The following is a 20,658-nucleotide window of genomic DNA, read 5'->3' as shown; positions in this document are numbered from 1 at the left end:
TATGAGCCACCATGTGGTTACTGGGAATTGAACTCAGGACCTCTGGAAGAGTAGCCAGTCTCTTAACCACTGACCTATCTCTCTAGTCCTGCAGTACTACATTCTTAAATGTGCATATTTTCAGTTGTGTGTACACACTACTCAGACCTTAACAATCATTAGGACCATACAGGTAAAACCAAGGCACCCTATCTGTTGGATAAGGTATGTATTTGCAACATTATGGATTTTGTTTTTTGAGAAAGTCTCTCTTTTCCTTCCAAGACAGGGTCTCCCTATGTGGCCCAGGCTGCCTTTTCTTAAACTATCTTCTTGCTTAAGCCTTCTGAACCATGAGATTACAGGTATGTGCCACCTCATACACCTGGAAAGATTTTTGTTATTGAAGATTTACAGTACCTTAATAGTTGAAATTAGAAAAAAAACCTTAAATTTTCATCAAAAGAATAATAGATAAGTTAAATTTTGGTACATTTAAGTGACAGAATATGATCCAATTAAAATGTCTGAACATTTTAACATAGCTTTTAAAAAGCTTGATTTATAATTAGAAACAGGGCATAAACCAACAGTAACATATCACTTCTGGAACATTACATAATGTGGGTTGTGTTTGGATGCATACTTGGTAATGACGGTATGGAAACACGAACAGGATGGAGACTCAGCATGGGTTTAAGGACTCACACGGAGGGAACAGAATGGCACTTTGTAATTGAAGTGTTGGTTTTACTTAAAAAAAAAAAAAAAAAAAAAAAAAAAAACCCAAAACAAAAAACCCTGTACTCACATTGACAACCATGGCTCCTGGAATATACAGGGAGGAGAAGGAATGGAGAAAGAGAAACACACAGACACAGAAGGGCTGGGATTGAGTCTTCAGGGCTCTGGGATAGAGAAGCTATCCACCTTAGAAACTCAGCATGTTTATTATATACATGGAGGAAAGGTCATTGTATATAGCTGAACAAGGAGGTGGGGTTATTGCATATAGATAGGCAGGATTATTATATATTGAACCAAGAGGCAAGTTTAGTTAATCTTGTAGGGGAGGGCTTTGTAGGGGAGCAATAAACATGAGGGGCAGGGGGAGCTATGGAAGGCTTTGCTACCCACCATAGCTGAGCCATGGGTCACTATATGGCTGTGTCCATGTGAAACTGCCCACATTTGCTCAGGGCTTCATTTATTCCCTTCATGTATGATTTTCTTTCTTAAAGAATTTCTACCCAAGTACTGTATTTACATAATATCCACCTTTCCTTCTCCCCCTCCTCACTCCCTCTATGTCCCTCCAACTCCCTGTCAATGTCACAACCTCTTCTTTAATTATTATACAAACATAAACATAACACTCTGAGTCCGTTTAATATTGCTCCTATGTTTATGTGTTTGGTGTTAACCACTTAGGACTGGATAACCTAGCAGGTAGCTTGTGAAGATTGATATTCGACTCCCCTTCCCCCGCCGGCCACAACAGTGTTTCTACATGTCCCAAAACTCTTGTCTTCAGGCTGGCCTTGAACTCATAGAGATCAGCCTGTCTCTGCCTTCCAAGTGCCGGGATTAAAGGTGAGTGCTACCATACCTGGCTTGGTACTCCCACTTTTAAAAATCATTAATTGCCTGTAGCTTTTCATCTAGGGGTAGGGCCTGGCAAGATTTCCCATCCACAGTGGGATGTCAATTGGTGTTGTCATTGTGTAGGTTTTGTTTAAGCAAACATACTGCTGAGATTTCATGGGTGCAGTTCCGTATTATATATAAAAGATGCTGTCTTGAAGCACATGCCCTGGTCCTTTAGCTCTTTCAATCTTTTTGTTTCCTCTTCCAGAATGTTCCCTGAGCCTTAAGTGTAGGCATTGTACTATAGATGTATCAACATGGTATGGGCACCCTATAGTCAACTGCCTTCTTCATTTTGGCCAATTGTGATGGCCTCTGTCTATTTCAAAAAGAAGCTTCTTTGATGAAGGATAAAAGCTATACTTATCAGTGGATGCAAGGATACATATTTAGAATGCCGTTGGGAATTATACAAGTTTAGAAGTGTAGCAGGTTCTACTCTAGGGTCTATGACTTCATCAGCCACAGATAGTAGGCTGGGTTTACACTGCAGGCATGAGTTCCCTTCTATTGTGTGAGCATTAGTACCAATTAGATGGCTGTTGGTTACTCCCAAGATGTGAATGCCACTATTATGTCCTTGAGGTCACGACATTCTGGTCATTGTTGGGGTTTGTAGGTTTATAGCTGGGTGGGATTGATATCTATCTATCTATCTATCTATCTATCTATCTATCTATCTATCTATCTATCTATCTATCTATCTATCTATGTTCTTTGACAGCTTGTATAAACACCTTTGTATACTATGAAGTAAGTCCTCAGGGATGAAGCTTCCAGGTGAGTTCTGGCTCAATTCCTCCAAGCTTAAAGTGTGTGGTGCCTTCAGCAATAGGGTCTTATCTTCAAATCCTGGGAAGCATCAAGGGTAATGTCGTTAGCCTATATTTGGAAGTCTCTTGGACTCATCTGACTGACAACTTAGAAGGAGGTTTCTCATATCTGGTATTGTGACTTTTATTAGACAGTCTATGGCTCTCGGAGGGAGCATTATCATCCTGCATTATGAGAAATGTGGAAGCATTTAAAAATAGGGAGTTTTCACATTTAAAAATAAATCTAGATTTCTGGAAATCAGAAGCTTCCTTTATCCAGCCTTTAACCAGTAGCTGTAGGTGCTGCCCCCTTCAGGTGAACTGAGTTCTCCTAATCCCTGTCTGATAGATAGCCTGACAGTGTGTATCCCTTGCTTGTTGGTGCCAGCAGCCTGACCCCCACATGGTTGATACCCTGCTGAGGGAGAGAGGTAATAAATAGCTCTTGTGTTTCTTGCTGTGAACAGCTTTTTCTCCCCAAACATTTCAGTCACGTTTCTCCAACTGGGCTCAAATTGAATTTCAGAGTGCTTGAGAGTCAGGGCTGCTATGTCCCTGATGTCCTTTCTCAGGGTAGTTTTGAAATGGGGGCTGGGCTATATGAGTCAATTAAAATTACCAGGAAAAGTTCCTCAGGTCCTTGGTGTGTTAGTAGCAGGAATCAGTGTTGGAGCTTGGTATTGGTCCTATGTAGCTATAAAAGACGGCTGAGGAGGAGAAGCAGAGTGTTCCCAGATAGCCAAACTCATTTTCACAATGCTCAATGCAGACCACACTATTATTCATAACATCCACAGGAACAATTCCCCAAGAACTAACGCTAATTAAGACTTTCTGCTCATTATCTAGCTTGGAAATAGATCAGGATGCGTCCCAGATCCCATCCTTGTGAGAGCCCCAGCCAGTCTCTACCAAGAACTGGAGAAAGAGATCCCCAACAGCAGGTCCAAATGGGACATTCAGCCAGGGGACTCTTGTCTGCAGGGGACCTCCCATTTGATGTAGTGGGGCAGCAGAGAGTCAGATGAATCAGTGAGGGTTGAAAGGCTCAGATATAACAGATGCTGCTGGAGGGTGTGGTACAACTAGGACACATGCTTCTATAACTGAAATTCTCCCCACAAGGTAGCCTCATGCATGGTGTGAACCAAGGAATTCTGGGAAGGGATAGCCCAAGGGATATTCTTCGCCACCAAGTGTTTGCACAGTTTACAGTTTTCACTTCCTAATCTTCCTGATACTCCATCAGTGGACATGATTTCTTTGTGTCCAGGCACTGTCCCTAAAGATAGCCCCACACCCCTTTCTTAAGTGTATTTGGAAGAAGCACTGAAAATTCTTTCTGAGACTGGAGATGTCACTCAGTTGGTAGAGTTCTTATCTAGCATGGGAAACCCCCAGCTCCATACAAATCTGGGTTTGGTGACACATGCCTGTAATCCATGTGTCTCAGAGATGGATTTAGGAGGACTAAGAGTTCAAGGTCATGGTTGTCTATATAATGATTGTAGGGCCAGCCAGAAATACATGAAGCTGTCTTAAAAAAATAAAAAGAAAAAAAGAAAAAGCTTGCCTGTCTGTACCAGCCTTTTTCTTATGTACTCACCAATGCCCAGGCCACATGGCTAATGAGTGACCACCGGGATTTGAGATCTTATTGATGTATCAGTAGTTCTTAGTGTATTATCATTAAATATCCTGTGTGGGGAGGCTAGTGGAAATCCCTCCAGAGAGTCTGTGATGTTAGAACCATTCTCAGAACAAAGCCTTTTACTCTCAGTTTCTTATGAATGTGCTGGGACTTCTCCAGAGGCTGTATAACTTGTGATGGAAATAGGCTGCAGAACGAGACATGAGGATCCAGTTGTCTTCTGTTACACCAAGCACCACAGAGGTTTGCAAATACAGAGCACAGTGCTATTCTTCTCACTAATTTTTGTTTGCTTTTGCGTGCTTTGGGAGTTCTCTATAATTTTAAAGAGAAAAAAAAAATACCATGAGACCAAACACTGGAAAACTACTGCTTTGTGGTACAGCTAGTGGCTCTCCTAGCCATTCTCATCTGGGTGTGTCTTTGTCACTGGCTGGTGTGCTGGCTAGATTTTTGTGTCAACTCGACACAAACTATAATCATTTGCAAGGAGAAAAAAAAACTCAATTAAGAAAATGTCTCTATAAGATTGGGCTGTGGGCCAACCTGTAGAGTGTTTTCTTAATTAGTAATTGATGAGAGAGGGCCCCAGACCATTGTGGGTGGTGCTATCCCTGGGTTGGTGATCCTGGGTTCTGTAAGAAAGCAGTCTGAGCAAGCCATGAGGAGCAAGGCAGTAAGCAGAATTCCTCCATGGCCTTATTAGCTCCTGCCTCCAGGTTCCTGCTCTGTTTGAGTTCTCTGTCTTGATTTTCTTCAATGATGGACTACAATGTGGTATGTAAGCCAAGTAAACCCTTTCCTCCCCCAACTTGCTTTTTGGTAGTGTAAGAGTCACCCAGGTGGTACTGGTTTTGAAGGCATGAAACAGTCTTGGAGAACAGCTGAGGCTTGGCACTGGGAGAGGCCAGGAGAGGTCATTGGTAAAGGTTCAGCTTCAGTAGCAGTTAAAGTTCCAGGACTAAAGGGATCATGCAGAGAAGCTGAGACTTGACACCACGAAGAGAGGCTACTGGTGAAAATGCAGCCCAGCTGTCACTGAGAAGACCCTAGAGTTTTGGAGAAGCCAGTACAATGAGATGGCCACCAGGAACAGCAGCAGCAGTGGAGTGGACTCAGCTTGAGGTTGGAAGACAATCTGTATGTGTTGCAGAGGTTGGAGCCCAGAAACAAATCCCAGATATTAGAAGCTGAGTTATTTACACTGTTGGAGTTTTGCTTTGCTTTGTCCAGATTGTTGATTGTGCACTAGTTCTTCCTTCTTGAAGTAACAAAGTACTTATTTTATTTCTTATTTTACAGGAACCCACAGTTGAGAAACTAACTTAAAAAAAAAAAAGAGAGAGAGAGGGATTTCAGGGTTTTACAGAGGATTTCAATTTTTAAAAGAGACTGGGTATTTTTTTACAGAGACGATTTTTAAAATGTTTAGATTTGCTGGACTTTTTAAGTTTGTAAAAATATTTTATACTATGATGTCTCTATTAATGTGCGATCCTGGGGATGAACAAGAAAGGAAAGGTTATGGCTTAACTGTGATGTGTTTGTTTGTTGAGTTGACAAGGGGTAAGTTATGCTGGCTAGATATATGTCAGATCGACACAAACTATAGTCATCTGAGAGGAGAGAAGCTCCACTGAGAAAATTTCTCTATAAAATCGGGCTGTGGGCCAGCTGGTAAAGCATTTTCTTAATTAACGATCGAAGGGGGAGCACCTATCCCATTGTGGGTGGTGCTATCCGTGGGCTGGTGGTCCTGGGTTCTATAAGAAAGCAGGATGAGCAAAGCCATGTAGAGCAAGTCAGAAATCAGTATTCCTCCATAGTGTTTGCATTAGCTCCTGCCTCCAGCCAGGTTCTTGCCCTGTTTGAGTTCTTGTTCTGGCTTTCTTCAATGATGGACTACCGTGTGGAAGTGTAAGCCAATAAACCCTTTCCTCTCCAACTTGCTTTTTGGTCATGGTGTTTCAATACAGCAATAGAAACCCTAATTAAGACGGCCGATGAAGAGGCGCTCAGTGACAGTGGGACAGTGGGGGTAGGGATGGGAGAAGATCTTTCAAGGGAGAATGTGGCATCAAGAGCCTCCAGTGGGAGGGAGGGCAATAGGAGGAGAGTCTGGGAGACCCTAGGAGTAAGACTTTAGATTTGCTTTGGAGTGGAACTTATTATGACACAGAGGCAAAGGCAAAGACAGGATTTAGACGAGGGCAGAAAAACCTCGTAGAGTTCATGGCCTGGGCAAATTATTCACCCTTGCTGGACTTGACTTTCTTTGACTGTGAAGTAAAAAGGCTGGAGCAGTTCAGAGTTTTCAAAGCAATGCTGAGGTAATAACAGCTGTAATACTCATAGCTGCTGCACTTGGCGAGAAAATTCTAGTAAGACATCTGTAAGTACTTAAGTTAGGCAGATTTAGCGTTGTCTCCGATCGTAATGCCACTCTGCATGATCGAGGGTTTATTTGCTTGTTGAGAGAAGCTTTCACGATGTTCTCAGATTGGTTTTTTAACTTACTGGACTCTATCGATCCTTTTGTATTAACCTCTTGTGGGTTGACATTGTAGATACATAAAACATCGAGGGGCTCCATCTGTGAGCCCCTGTAGTGCTGGGGGCAGCGGGTGGTGATGATGGTGGTGAACCTGGGGCCTGGTGCACTCTAAGTGGGTGCTCTACCATTAGGTTATAATGTTGTTCCTGGAACTCATTCTGTAGACTAGGTTGGCCTTGAACTCATGGAGATCAGTCTGCCTTAGCCTCCTGGATGCTGGGATTAATAATGTGCACAACAGCACCTGGATCCTCCTGAGTTTTGATATGCTTCCTTAAGTCAGTATTGTAACCATAGAATTGCTTGGCTTAGGGAGAAGTAGTCATGGCTGACAGGAGAAATGGGAAGCCCTTGAAAGTAGATGACCAGGTTTTTATCTAGTTCAAAAACTTTAGAGGTAAAAATCGTTTGGTTCAAAGCTGGTACGCATAAGCTGTCACCGAATTGAGGAGAGGCAGTTTCAGAGAAGCAGTTTCAGAAGGAAGGCCAAGAGTTGTTAGGCTTTCTGACGGCAGACATGAGGCTATATCTCAATGCTGCCACCTGTCACTGTGTTCCCAAGCAAGAGATACCATTCCATTAGAAGGGGACACTAATGTCTACCTCATAGGGTTGTTGGAGCTACTTAATGAGAAAACACATGTTGAACTGGATGCCTCAGACCCAGACTTTAGGAAATACAGGCTGTCTTTTCTCCAGTTGAGAAGTAGACAACTGAAAGACACCTCAGCAGACTCGATAAGAGGGAAAGGAGGAGGTTCTAGCACTAACAAGCTGAATAGGAGGGAAAGTAGATTGTGATTCTGTAGCCTGAAGCTTAAGAGGTCCGGAGAAGCCATTTTGGTGGCCTGTTTTCTTCCTGTCTGCCACAGGGAATATATCTTCTCCCTTGGGTCTGACTTCCTGGGAGACATGATGAACGAGCTGCAGTCAGGAAAGCTTCGTCCCCCATTTATCATCCCTTGGCTTGCTTGGAGGAGCCCTTGCTTTCCAACAGGTGAGTTGGATTAGATGGATTGTGTGTTGTCAAAACAGTAAGTAATGGGATGTTGTGGTCATTCTTTTGTGATGTTGAAGCAGGAAACATTTACACATTTCAAGTTAGATTAACAGCAAGCTCAGGAAATGGACATTTATGGTTCCTGGTCCTCCCTCCCCCTGCCTGTCATACTTGGTTTTAAATTACCACCCTAAGGTACCATATTCAAGTTTTAAATCTACGTTCTTTTTACAAAGATATTTGGAGAAAATAAACACTAAAATTAGGCATTGCTTTGCTTAAATAAATACGGTGGGCAGAGATCAGTGATGGTGCTACTTGATTCTGCCTCGGATGCTGTTCAAATGCTATGACAAAAGGCCATGGTCAAGGTAACTTAGAGAAAAAAGAGTTTATTGTTGGTTTACAGTTTCAGAGGGATGAGAGACTTCACTGTCTCAGCAGGGAAGTGTGGAGGCAGGCAGGCATGGCAGCAGGAGCAGTTGAGAGCATCCATCTTGAAAGGCAATCTGGAAGCAGAGAGCAAACTAGAAAAGGCAAGAGCCTTGAGTCTCTCAAAGCCCACCTCCAGTGACATATGTCCTCTGATAAAGCCACACCCTCTAAACCTGCCAAAAGAGCACCATCTACTGGGGACCAAGTATTTAAATGCCTGAGACCATAGGGGACATTTCATTCAAACCATCACAGGTTCCTTGGTTAGGTCTATGAAATGAGCTCTGTTTGAAGAGCCCCTCTTTGGCAAAGAGTTTGCAAACTCAAACCCAGGTTTTGTATGTACGTGGAGAGGCAAAGCAGTGGGAAGACACAGGCTTTGGAGAATCTGGGGAGTTGGGTTTTTATTTGGGTTCCTTTTTTTTTTTTTTTTTTTTTTTTTTTTTTTTGCTAGACTTGTGACATTGGACTTTTGGTTGTGTGTGCATGCATACACGCACATACATGTACGTGTAAGTGTATGTGTGTAAGTGTATGTGTGTGTGGTGTAGGTGCACATATGTGTGTGTGTGTGTGTGGTGTAGGTGCACATAGGCCTGGTGTTGATCTCAGATGTCTTCCTTGATAACTCTCTACCTTATATAATGAGGCAGGGTCTCTCATAGAACCTAAAGTTCACTGTTTTGGTTAGTTTGGCTAGCCAGCTTGTGCTGGGGATTCCCTGTCTCTGCCTCTGGTGGATTTGGCTCCAGGCAGCCCACCATTCCACCTAGCTTTTATGTCAGTTCTGAGGATTTGAACTCCGATCTTTAGATGTTTACACTTGTGGGGCAAATGCTTTACTTACTAAACTATCACAATACTTTTGAGCCTTCAGCTTTCCATTAAGCTGGAGTAGATAGATGCTGCTTGGTTGGACTTCTTGGACTATTAGGCATGATGTATGTAAAGTATCTTCCAATTACAGATGCCTAATGAATGCTAGCTCCCTTGAGGGCTGTTGTGTCATGTAATACATTATGCATGGCTTACTTAGATCTATTTTATCCTCTTGAATTGCTTCTAAGTAATGCTATACATACCATTGTGTGTGTGTGTATATATATATATACATGTATATATATATATATATATGCATGCTCTGGAGAAAGTTAACTTATTATTACACATATAGGCATAAGATTCACAAATAGCTTTATGAAGAAAGGTCTCAGCTATAAAAACAAAACACCTGAACAAATGTGTATCATGTAAACACAAGATCCTTGCAGGTACCAAAGGAGGGAAAGTGTATAGGAGGGTCCAACGGAGATTAATTTGAGCTTGTATTTTCTTCTCTATATAGAGGACTAGCAGTAATTTTGAGTCCTGGAAGGTGAAACTTCATGGAAGGGACAGGTGTGGCTGTCCCCTACAGAGACGTGTTGGAAGGGCACATTGCCTTTACGTTGTGAGCCTGGCTTCTCTCAGAAGAGTCCATGAGCTGCTGTGTCAGTTAAGTCACCTCTACTTCACATTGCAGTAGTGATTTCCAGTTTCTACTTTGGATTTTGGTATTTATATTGGGAGTAGATTTTTTTTTTTTTTTAAAGAGGAGAATACAAAAAGCTCTAAACACAAAGGGAAAGTTAAGAATGCATATTTATAAATGGACACAGCATTTGAAATGAGAAGCCATGGAGAAAGATTCTGGCAATTCCTATAGCTGGCAGAGGGCGGCTGTTTGAGGATGTGAAAATACCCCCTACAAACCTAGCCATGAGAGAAACAGGCAGTTGAAATGCAGGAGGAATTCAAAAGACCAAAAAACAATAGATGATATGGTAATTAGCAATCAGAAAAATAAACTGTAAAACACAATGAAACATTATTATGCATTTTCTCCAAAGGCGAACACTAAATAGACTGATAATAACTGACAACATAGAGTAGGGCAGTGTTCCAGACCCAGTGGGAGGGAGGATGGTTAGAAAACTATTTATGCAATCCACTAAAGTTGATGCTATACTCACAGACTAGTCAGAGACTCAGAAAGGAAGTGTAGATTCAAAAGAATAGTCATTACTATTTTTAGTAGCCCTGATCTGGAAACAGTCCAAATGTCCAAATGAATAGCATTCTAATTCCATATTGCTCTGGGCCTTCATGAAAACGATCATGCTGTAGTTACTTTGAGCATCATTGATGTTATGCATATAGAAAGGATTAGCAGAAAAGCCCGATATTATTCTAATTAACCTAAATTAACCTAAAAAGAGGGTGAGTGTGTTAACTTCCAGTTTTAAAAGATGAGCATTTAAGCAGCAAAAGAAAGGAAGCCACTGTCATAAACACTGCCATCTGCTGGAGCTGTGCTATGCTGCCAGGACAGCTGATTATGCTGTCAAGACCTACCTTAATCAATAGTCTAAAATCAGCAGTAGGTGGGATATTCACATAATAGAAATGTTTACAAAGTCTACCAATTTCAGGGCTTCCAACTCCCAAGACAGAGGCATTAAGTATACCCTAGAACACCACTGAAAGGCACAGTGCTGTCCGCTTCTCCTGAGTGGACAGAGGAAGATAATTGTTAGGAACTGCTATATTTTGGGTCTTTTAAGATGCTGGAAATCATTGAGGTTATTAGCAGAAACTTTAGACATGTAGACTTTCTGGTATGAGTTATATATATCGCAGTTTGCTGGCTCTTCAAAGAACTGAAGCACATGCAGTAAGACAAGAAAAAAAAAATAACAGGAAAGAGACCCACTGTGTGTGCCTGCTTGCTCTGTAGCGTGAGTCTTTGCAGGGAAAGAATGGAAGCAGTTCTGTGAGGGGATTTGTGAGGCAGAACATGCTGGACTGATTGTGAGGTGGCATTCCTGGGGTGAGCTGTGTGTTGAGAAGAGTTTGCATAAATTGGGGAAGATAGGGGAAGGGCATGCATACATAGCTCTAGCACTCTGAGGGAGGGAATTGGCCCTTGGTTGGATACAGGGATCTGGACAAAAGTGAGAGGATCCCAAGATAGACCAGACTCTTCAGGCTGTGCAGGAGTAGTTTTCAAGGGTGATAAGTGTGACAACAGGAAGCAACGGCAATGGTGAGCAGGTCTGACCTACCACATCCTGTCCCACGTAGATGTGAGAGTAAGACTGACCATTTGGATTGCGTAGCTCTGAAAAGGAGGTTTAGAATAACTGGGAGGGTCAGATGTATCTCTATACTAACACAGTCCTCCCAAAATTCATTAAGAGAAAATAGTTATGTGACCTCAAATATCACCTCTGAGTTTTCATTTTAATTATAAAGGTAATATATATATATATATATATATATATATATATATATATATATATCTCGATCATTCTTTATTTTTTATTTATTTATTTTTATTTTTTTTATATTTTATTTACATTTCAGATGCCATCCCCTTCCCCCATTTCCCCTCCCTAGAAAACCCCTATCCCATGCCCCCTTTTCCTTTTTGCTGGTAAAATATATTTAAACTGTAGAAGCCTCGTGGTATCCACATTAACCATGTGGTCAAGGGCAGCATCGCTCCCAATGGGAACAGTAACTTGGTGACATCCTGGTGTGACACCAAGGTATGGAAGACATTTGTAAAGTATTCTTACTGAGTAAGCCCACTTTCCATTTTCTTTTCTCCTTCCCCTTCTTTCTTTCTTTCTTTCTTTCTTTCTTTCTTTCTTTCTTTCTTTCTTTCTTTTTTTTTTTTTTGGTGGCCTTAGGGTTTGAACACAAGATTTTATGTATGCTACACATGCGCTCTGCCACTGAGTAATAGCCCCATCTTTATCAAATATGTGTAACCCAAGTGGGTCCAACTACCAGTTTATAGGACATAGAAACTAGAAGATACAACTAAGACATTGGGTAACAACCAAGTAAGTTTAGAGTGTGAGACAGTCAACAAGACAATTGGCCTGCAATCTTTGAAAACTCAATTTCATGACAATTAAGAGTGTCCTGTGGGAGCAGCTGTTGTCTAAAAGGCTACAGAGCTGTGACAATCAAATGTACTGGCTTAGAAAATAAAAAGTCACAACAATGAATTCGGAAACAATTATGAAATTTAACTTGGACTAGATGTTAGATGACGCTGGGATTGTTGTTGCTTTCTTATGCATGATAATGGTATAGCATCGGAGAGGAGAGGTGTCATTATTCTTGGGAGATAGACGCTAAAGTCTGTAGAAGTGAAGTGCTTTGATTAATACGGCTTCAGGAAAAAAATGTATACAGAGATGGAGAAAGCAAACAGCAAAAGGTTGATAATTGTAAAATTTTACAATTGTAAAAATTGTAAAAGAGTGTATAGATGTTCACTAGCTTATTCTTTCTGTGTTTATGTGTGTTCAACAATTTCATAATTAGAAATAGAGGGGCTGGAGAGATGGCTCAGAGATTAAGAGCACTAATACACACATGGCAGTTCACAAACCATCTGTAACTCCAGTTATATACTGGATCTAACATACTTTTCTGTATTCCATAGGAACCATGTGTAAATGTGGTACATAGGTGTACATTCGGGCAAAATATCCATACACACATAAATAAATAAAAGAAATAGAGGGAGCAGGATGACTCAGGGGGAGTCAAAGAATTCCCTGGAAAAACGAAGATATGACAATTCTGCATGTGGATCAGCAGCTTGTGATCTGAAAAATAGCATGTGAATCCTGTTCACCGAGAGTGAAAGAGAGCAATGTGTCAACCCCACCGAGCCGTCACAGGCAGGGCTGCTTGCTTTTATATGGATGACATTCCTATTAGCAGACATTCTTTTCAGATGGTGGAACAGGAGGCAGATTTTCAGACAGTCGGAGGTGACTACCAGGCTCCCACTTGCAGGCACAGCTTACCCTTGCAACCACTGTTTCCCAGGAGAGCTGGAAGGTGCGGACTGTTCTCACTGTCTGCATCACAGCTAGCTTGACTTGCTTAATTCAGGATTGCACTGTCTCGGCTTTGGTGTGTTTGTGAGCAGCTGCCAAGAGCCATGAGCATGTGCCCGCTGCAGACAGCTGTCAGGTGGGGCTCCTCTGCAGACAGAGGTTCCAGGTGACTCTGCTTCCCATTTGACAGCCTGCATGGGGTCCTGTTGGCTCTTAATTTGGGCTTCCTGGCGACAGTGGGTGAGCTTTAGTTATTCTGTGATCTTCTTTAAATAGTTGTACAAACCTCACCTCTCTCATGCCCCCTTAATGTTCCTAGCTTCCTGCACATCTCAACTAATGATTATAAATCAAGAAATTTAGGATTCATGAGCCTTGTCCAACCTGTAAGCGATTGTGGCTGGCAGAGAAATGGAGAGAATGGGCTAGGAAAGAAATCAGACTGTTTCTTTTTTCTTTCTTTCTTTCTTTTTTTTTTTTTAAATTTGAAGTGTCTGTATAACATGATAGAGCTAACCTGCTTTCCGTCCACTGCAGACTGAGCTAATGGCCCAGTAAAATTGATTGAATAGAACTGAACCACCAGGAGCTTCCACCATTAGCATAGAAGCCCAGAGAGCAGAGACAACTCTATTTGAAAGCCTACAACATTCTGGACACAGAGAACCAGATTTTCTAGTCTGTAGAAGCCAGTGATATGGGATACATCAGTTGTTTTCTTTTGCTTGGGCTAGATATGAACTCCGAGGAAAAGAAGTTATTGAACGTATCGATGATGTTAACCATCGTGGCTCATGTCTGTAATCTTAGCACTTACAGAAAGTGAGGCAGAATGATTACTTTAAGTTTGAGGCCAGCCAGAGTTGCAGAGTAAGACCCTTGGCTCAAACAAACAAAAAACCAAAACAACAACAACAACAACAAAACCCAAAAACTAAACGGTATTGTGTTCACACACATACTCACGCACACACACATGCACATATGTGTGCACATGTGCTTGTTGTGCCTGTGTGTGTTAATATACTCCATCCCTCCATCCACTCATTTTCTGTACCTACCTCAGATACTTCTTGCTTAGCAAAATGGGTCCCTTGGCAGAACTGACACAGGGACCCCAGAGATCAGTTTTCTTTGTGAACTAGGGAAGAACACTTTATAGAATAGGGCACGGCTGTGTTCGCTAAATAAGCAAGGTAAGTCAGGCGTGGTGGTGTGCACCTTTAATTACAGCAGAGGCAGGCAGATCTCTGTGTTTGAGGGTAGCCTGGACTACATAGGGAGTACCAGGACAGCTGAAGCTATATAGAGACACCTGTCTCAAAAAAAACAAACAAAAAACAAACAAAAAACCCCAGAATGAATGAATGAATGAATGAATGAATGAATAAGGTAAGACAGAGGTTTTAAAGTAAACTTGAGTTTGAGGGTGTAAGGGTGTGAGCAGAGATAACCATAAGCAAAAACAATGTAATTTAGATCATCTTGGGAAGGCTCTGAGCCTTCAGATGCTGTAGGGAAGAACCCGCTGGGTCTGTAGGCTGCTGCTCCTACCAGGTGGAATGCTATGGGTTGTGTGGCTGGCTGCTCTTGATATCTAGTCTCTCAGTCAGCATCTCCTGCTGTCAGCTGCTCATGAGCACCTGGCGACACGGGGGCCTTCCATGGAGACCCTCCTATAGCTTCTTCCCATGACCAAGTGAGCTTTCATGACATGCCTGAAAGGCCACATAGGAACAACTGTTGCATTTTTTTTACATTGTCTGCTGCTATGGGATTAGAGGTTCACAGAGGATTTAATCAGACACACACATGCAGGAAAGACTACCTCGATGACTAAATCCCTCTTGGCCATGGTCCCCAAATACCTTTTTTAGCTCAGATCAAATTTCAAGTGAAAGATCTCATGGATCATTGACTTCAGTCTTTCATCATCTTGTCACTGTTTGGGTCGAGGACTCTCACCGTTTGTTTGTTCATTCAATTCATCCCCCATCTGACCTGGTTTCATCCATAGCTTATTTAGATAGCCATTCATTTTTGGGAAAAGTGGATGGGCTCACACTGATGAAACACAGCCACACTCTGTTTCTAGGGTTGAATTTGAGGCTCGAGACCTTGGTGTCATCTTCAGCTTTCCCCTTTTTACTGGTCTCCTCGCTCCATGTGGCCCATCCCGAAGACCCATCCATGTTTAGCACACACTGCAGCGCCTTCAGCTCGTTACATGTTCCCACACTGACTTTCTCTACTGTTTGCCCTTTTGAGTCATCTTGGGCTCTAGCCTGGATCAGAGTTTCTAGACTTGTCTCTCTTTACTTACTACACATCAGGGTGTGCTGCAGCCCCATGAGTCCTACGCTGTCTTCCAGAGTCTACTGTGTCTGTGTGCTCTTATGATTTAAAAAAAAAAAAAAAAAAAAAAAAAAACCCAGGTTATGCCTTTTTTGTTGTTGTTGTTGAATATTCCCCCTACCTTGACATACCATCCATTCCTCACAATTGAGATATTTGAATCTACGTCTTACTCTTCCTGAGAAACCCACCCAGTTTCCTCTGGCTTGGCTCTGTATCCACTAGCAAATTTGAATGTAAGTTAAAAGCATACTTGACGCTCAAGGGGACTTTGTCTGTATAATTTATTGATGGTGCTTAGCAAATTCTGGTTTCTATGGAGACATGCCTTAATGCTGCTTAGTGGGGGAATTTGCCAAGGGCCTGAACTGAACCCATATCCTCTGGAAGAGCCAATGCTCTTAACTGCTGAGTCATCTCTCCAGCTTCAATACTGTATATTCTTAACAATACTCAGGAAGCTGACGCAGGAGGGTGATGAGTTTGAGGCCAGCCTGGGCTAGAATATATCACGAAGACAAAGGAAAACATACAATAGTAAGTAAGATTCCTGAGCTGCACTATATGGCTTCACTTTTGTTCTTTGTTTGTTGATTTTTCTAGACAGGGTTTCTCTGTATAGCCTGGGCTGTCCTGGAACTCACTTTGTAAACCAGGCTGGCCTCAAACTCAGAAATCTGCCTGCCTCTGCCTCCCAAGTGCTGGGATTAAAGGCATGTGCCACCACCGCCCATACAGCTTCACTTTTAATAATGCTGGGTGTCGGGTACCGGGTGTTGGGTATTGGGTAGCAATGTGTTCATTCCCAGTTGCTGCTTTGAGAAATCATGATGTTCTCTTATGGTTCTTCAGACCATACGTTCAGATGTGTCTTAAGAAGCTGAAACTAAGATGGCAGCAAATCTGATTCTTTCTAGGGATTCTTGGGGAGGAATCTAGACCTTGTCTTTTCCAGCTACCAGAGCCCACCCCTCCCTGCATTCCTTGGCTTCAGGTCCTTCCCCCAATTTGCATCAGCTGCCCCTGGTCCGCTTTCCTTCCAATCAGATCCATCCGAATAATCCAGGGTCACTTCCCTACCTCAGGATACTTACCCTGGCCAAACAAGCTAATAGCCAAAAGTTCTGGGGATCAGGACATGGGTGTCTTTGGGGACATTATTCAGGGTACAACAGAAGTATTTATTTTGAGGATACTGGTATGTTTTTAGAGCCTAAATGTGAGATTATAGCTATATCTCAGGAAGAATCTAGAATCTTTTTGGTTCCTACATCTGTTCCTGCCTTCGTGATTATATTTCTCTCTCTTGTTCTTGGCAGACTGATTCCCTCTGTAACCCAGCCAACATGCAGGAACATGACTACTGACAACCCAAGGATATGGGCTGTACTTTTATTCTGGTTTGCCTCTTTGTACCATCTCCAGTCCAAATTCCCAAGAGAAGAACTAATCAACACTTCTATCACTACTACTGTTATTATTATTGTTGTTGTCTTTTGATCTCATAATGTAACCCAAACGGACCTTGGACAATTTTCCTGCCTCTTCTTCCCAAGTGTGTACCACTTCACAGGCGTGTACCACCATGGCTAACTGACTGGCACTCCTAGATCATCAATCCAAGAATGCAGTCAAAAGTATAGCTTCAGCCAGCGTGTTGAACTTCATGGGACAAATTCTACCGGGAAGCATTCTAGGTATAATTTATTGGGCACGTACCGAAATTTATAGGTATAATTTATTGGGCTCTATACAGAAAGACTTAGCTCACCAGAAAGTTGGGAAGGTACTGTTTCAGATAGAGGGTAGTGGCACTTAGTGTTTGTCAGGCAGTAAGCATTCAAGAAGCATGTATTGAATTGAGTTGTGAAGCGTCCTTTTACTTTTGCCTGGAAGGGAGTCGCCCAACAAGTTCCGCGGTACCTCCCTCTTTCTACGCGGTCACATGCCACATGGCACAGGCTTTGTCTAGAATTCTTTAGCTACTTTCTTCCTGTGACAGGATAAAGTCCAGACTCTAGCCTAGCACTGGTGTATGGCGTGATGAATCTCCTTTCTTCTGCTTGGGTCAGAGAATAGTAACTCCAACATCAGAGAAGTGTTGAAAGGATTGGGTGAATTGAAGGGAACATTGTACTCAACAGCGCCTCTCAGTGGCGAGTCCTTTGCACAGGGCAGCGAGGCTCCTACTGATCCCAAGGCTTTTGTGTCAGGGTTTTTCAGGATACAGACTTGTTTTACCTGGGACGCTAGCCTTGGGAATACCTGATTCTATCCTTCATCTTTAGTCCTACTTATTTCTTTAGCTTCTGTTAGGCTAGGGGGTTTGTTTTTTTTTTTCTTAATTCTAAAGACTTTTGAGTCCTGTTCTACTCAAGAGTCTCAGAGTTGGTTATGTAGTCCAATTTTCTACTCAAATGTGGGAAACCATCCATGCGCTGTCTTTCCGGGGGCCATTAGCTTCTACTTGGGCACCGTGAATGCTGATGAGCCATACTTAGGATGCTTGTTCCCATTTTTTTCAACAGCCCTAATTAAATAATGAAAACATGCAATTATCTTTTTAGTCACGACTGTCTTGCCTTTTTAATAAAAATTTTAGTCCTTTCACAGGAACAAAGTAACTGCTCGAAAGGCATTGATTATATTTACGCCTTAAATTATAATTTCATGACATTGGTAGTTAAACCACTTCTCCCACTTCCTTCTAACTATACCATTCGCTGGATGAGACGGCTTACATAGGAAGGCTCATGATTATTGGACGATGTCCATAGTGGATTTTTAACACACAGTCAGTAAAGGAAATTGTGACAGCTGAGGTTGGTGTCTCTTGTTTGATATGTCATCCAACTTTGCCCAGGTCTCTCTCTCTCTCTCTCTCTCTCTCTCTCTCTCTCTCTCTCTCTCTCTCTCTCTCTCTCTCTCTCTCTCTCTCTCTCTCTCTCTCTCTCTCTCTGAGGCAGAGTCTCTTGATGTAACTCTGGCTGTACCAGAACTGGCTATAGAGACCAAGCTCGAACTCACAGAGACCCGCCTACCTCTGCTTCCAGAGTGCTAGGATTACGGTATGGGCCACCATGCCCAGCTTTACATCACTTTTGGTTCTTTTTACGCATTTGAATTTTTTTTTTTTCTATCTAAACTGGAAACACTTTTATTTAAAACACTATTGATTTACACACTTGAATTTTAAAAAGGAAAAGCTATGTTATAAAACTTTTACCGTCTTTTGAGGTCTCTCCTCAGTCTTCTCATGACTTATATGTAAATATATCCATATCTGTATGTCTGGTTTGAATTTTACAGAACTTGGGATTAAGTCATATAGTGTCCTCTTTATTTATTTTTTTTGTTGTGCGTGGGAAACTTGGGAATGGACACAGAGCCTTATATATGCTAGTCAAGGAATCTGCCACTGAACCTACCACTCTTTCACAAATCCAACACACACCTATTGTTATTGTTACTATTACCATCACTATGGTGGTTTTTATTTTTATTTATTTTAAGATTAGGCATCACTATATCTCTGGCTGCCAGGAACACTCTATGTAGACTCAGTTGGCATTGATCTCACAAGAGGTCTACCTGCTTCTGCCTTCTGAGTGCTGGGATAAAGGTATGTGCAACCATGCCTGGCATCATTTGTTAAGACAAGGTCTGACAGTTGCCCAAGCTGGCCCCATACTTGTGGCAATTGTTCTACCATAGCCTCCCAAGTGCTGGGATTTCTGGTATGAGCCACTATACTGGAATTTATTTGTAGTTTTAAAACAGGGCCTTACTAAATCACTTTGGTTGGCCTTACTATGTAGCTCCATTAAAAGTTATTTATTTTTTATTCTTTGTGTGTATGATATGTGTCAGAATATGGGTAATTACATGCCTGGCACATGTGTGAAGGTCAGAGGCATACTTTCAGGGGTTGGTTCTCTCCTTTTGACTGTAAATAGATTCTGGGAATTGAACTGAGGTTGTCAAGCTTGCGTGGAACGTCTACTGAGCCATTTCAATGTCTCTGTATTATTGTCTTTTAAAAGGACAGTATAATTATGTGCTTTCGTGTGAAGATGTAAGGATTTAAAAGTTTTAAGAACTTCATGTTTGGAATAACTGATTTATTGTTTTTCCTTTTGGTTAACACATATGTTGTTTTGGTTTGGTTCTTGAATTCTGATTCCTTTACATTAAAAGACATAATAAAGATTGATGACCTCTATAAACTTGAGCACAAAGTCAGTCAACACTACAGTTTGAGTTTTGTTCTTCCCCCAAAGGCATATGTGGATTTCCTAGCCCTGAGCACTTCACACACAGCCTTATTAGGGAAAAAAAATCATTGTAGGTAGAATTAGTCAAGAAGCAGGCTGGTGGTGGAAGTGGTGGTGGCTAATAGAATAAGACATGTATTCTTATAAAAAGGAATAATTTGGAGACAATACATGGGGAGAATGTCATGTGACCTGAAGGCTGAGCCCAGTGCGATGCTTGTACAAGCCAAGGAATGCCAGAGAATGTGAGCAAACAGCACAAAGCAGGCAAGACCATAGGGAAGGACCTCTCTCAGATCCTTAAAAGGGAACAAACTTATTGATATCTTTACTTTGGACTTGAAATCTTCAGAAATTTGAGGCAATAAATTTCTGTTGCTTAAAATTTTAAGTTTATGTTACTTTGCTAAGAAAGTCCTAGAAAACTAATATATCTAACTTAAAAAAAAAATGGGTGCTTAGTATTTGAGACAGAGAATGCAAGAGAGAAATATTCTGATTTCAAGGAACGTCCTTCCTAGGGTAACTTGGTGCCGCTAGTCTCTATCTTAACAATATATTGAAAGATTCTGACCATGATATAGCCACTGCTTTAAGGAAATGGCTTGAACTATAACATGGTAGTGTGCTGAATGTTTGAATAGAGGTCAAATAACCAGTGATTTAGAAAGGAAAAAAGTGTGGCTGGAGAGAGGGCTTAGTGGTTAAAAGAACTGACTGCTCTTCTAGAGGTTCTGAGTTCAATTCCCAGCAATCACATGGTGCTTCACAACCATCTGTAATGGGATCTGATGCCCTCTTCTGGTGTGCTTGAGGACAGCTACAGTGTACTCATATACATAAAATAAATACTTGTTTTTAAAAAGGAAAGGTAAAAAAAAATACTAAAATTTTCAATGATAAGGATGTGCTAGACTTCCCTATATGGTGGCTTTCAATTAAGTAAAGTAACACGAATAAAAAGTAATGATAATTATTTCTATGGAATTTATTCTTCTTCTCACCTGCATCAGTATCTCACTCAAGAAGACCCATGCTATTCTA

At 41.6% G+C, this 20,658-nt stretch overlaps 1 long non-coding RNA gene across 1 annotated transcript; it reads left to right on the top strand.

The window, feature by feature from the left end:
* Positions 1-262: 262 nt before the first annotated feature.
* On the top strand, positions 263-19,582 carry LOC143435523 (uncharacterized). Its single transcript, XR_013105895.1, has 4 exons — positions 263-344; positions 1,411-1,572; positions 7,519-7,643; positions 16,660-19,582. It is a non-coding gene; the product is annotated as an uncharacterized LOC143435523 (long non-coding RNA).
* Positions 19,583-20,658: the final 1,076 nt, after the last annotated feature.

The sequence above is a fragment of the Arvicanthis niloticus genome, chromosome 1, assembly GCF_011762505.2.
Source record: "Arvicanthis niloticus isolate mArvNil1 chromosome 1, mArvNil1.pat.X, whole genome shotgun sequence".
NCBI classification, from domain to species: Eukaryota; Metazoa; Chordata; class Mammalia; order Rodentia; family Muridae; genus Arvicanthis; species Arvicanthis niloticus.
This window is presented reverse-complemented; position numbering and strand designations above follow the sequence as displayed.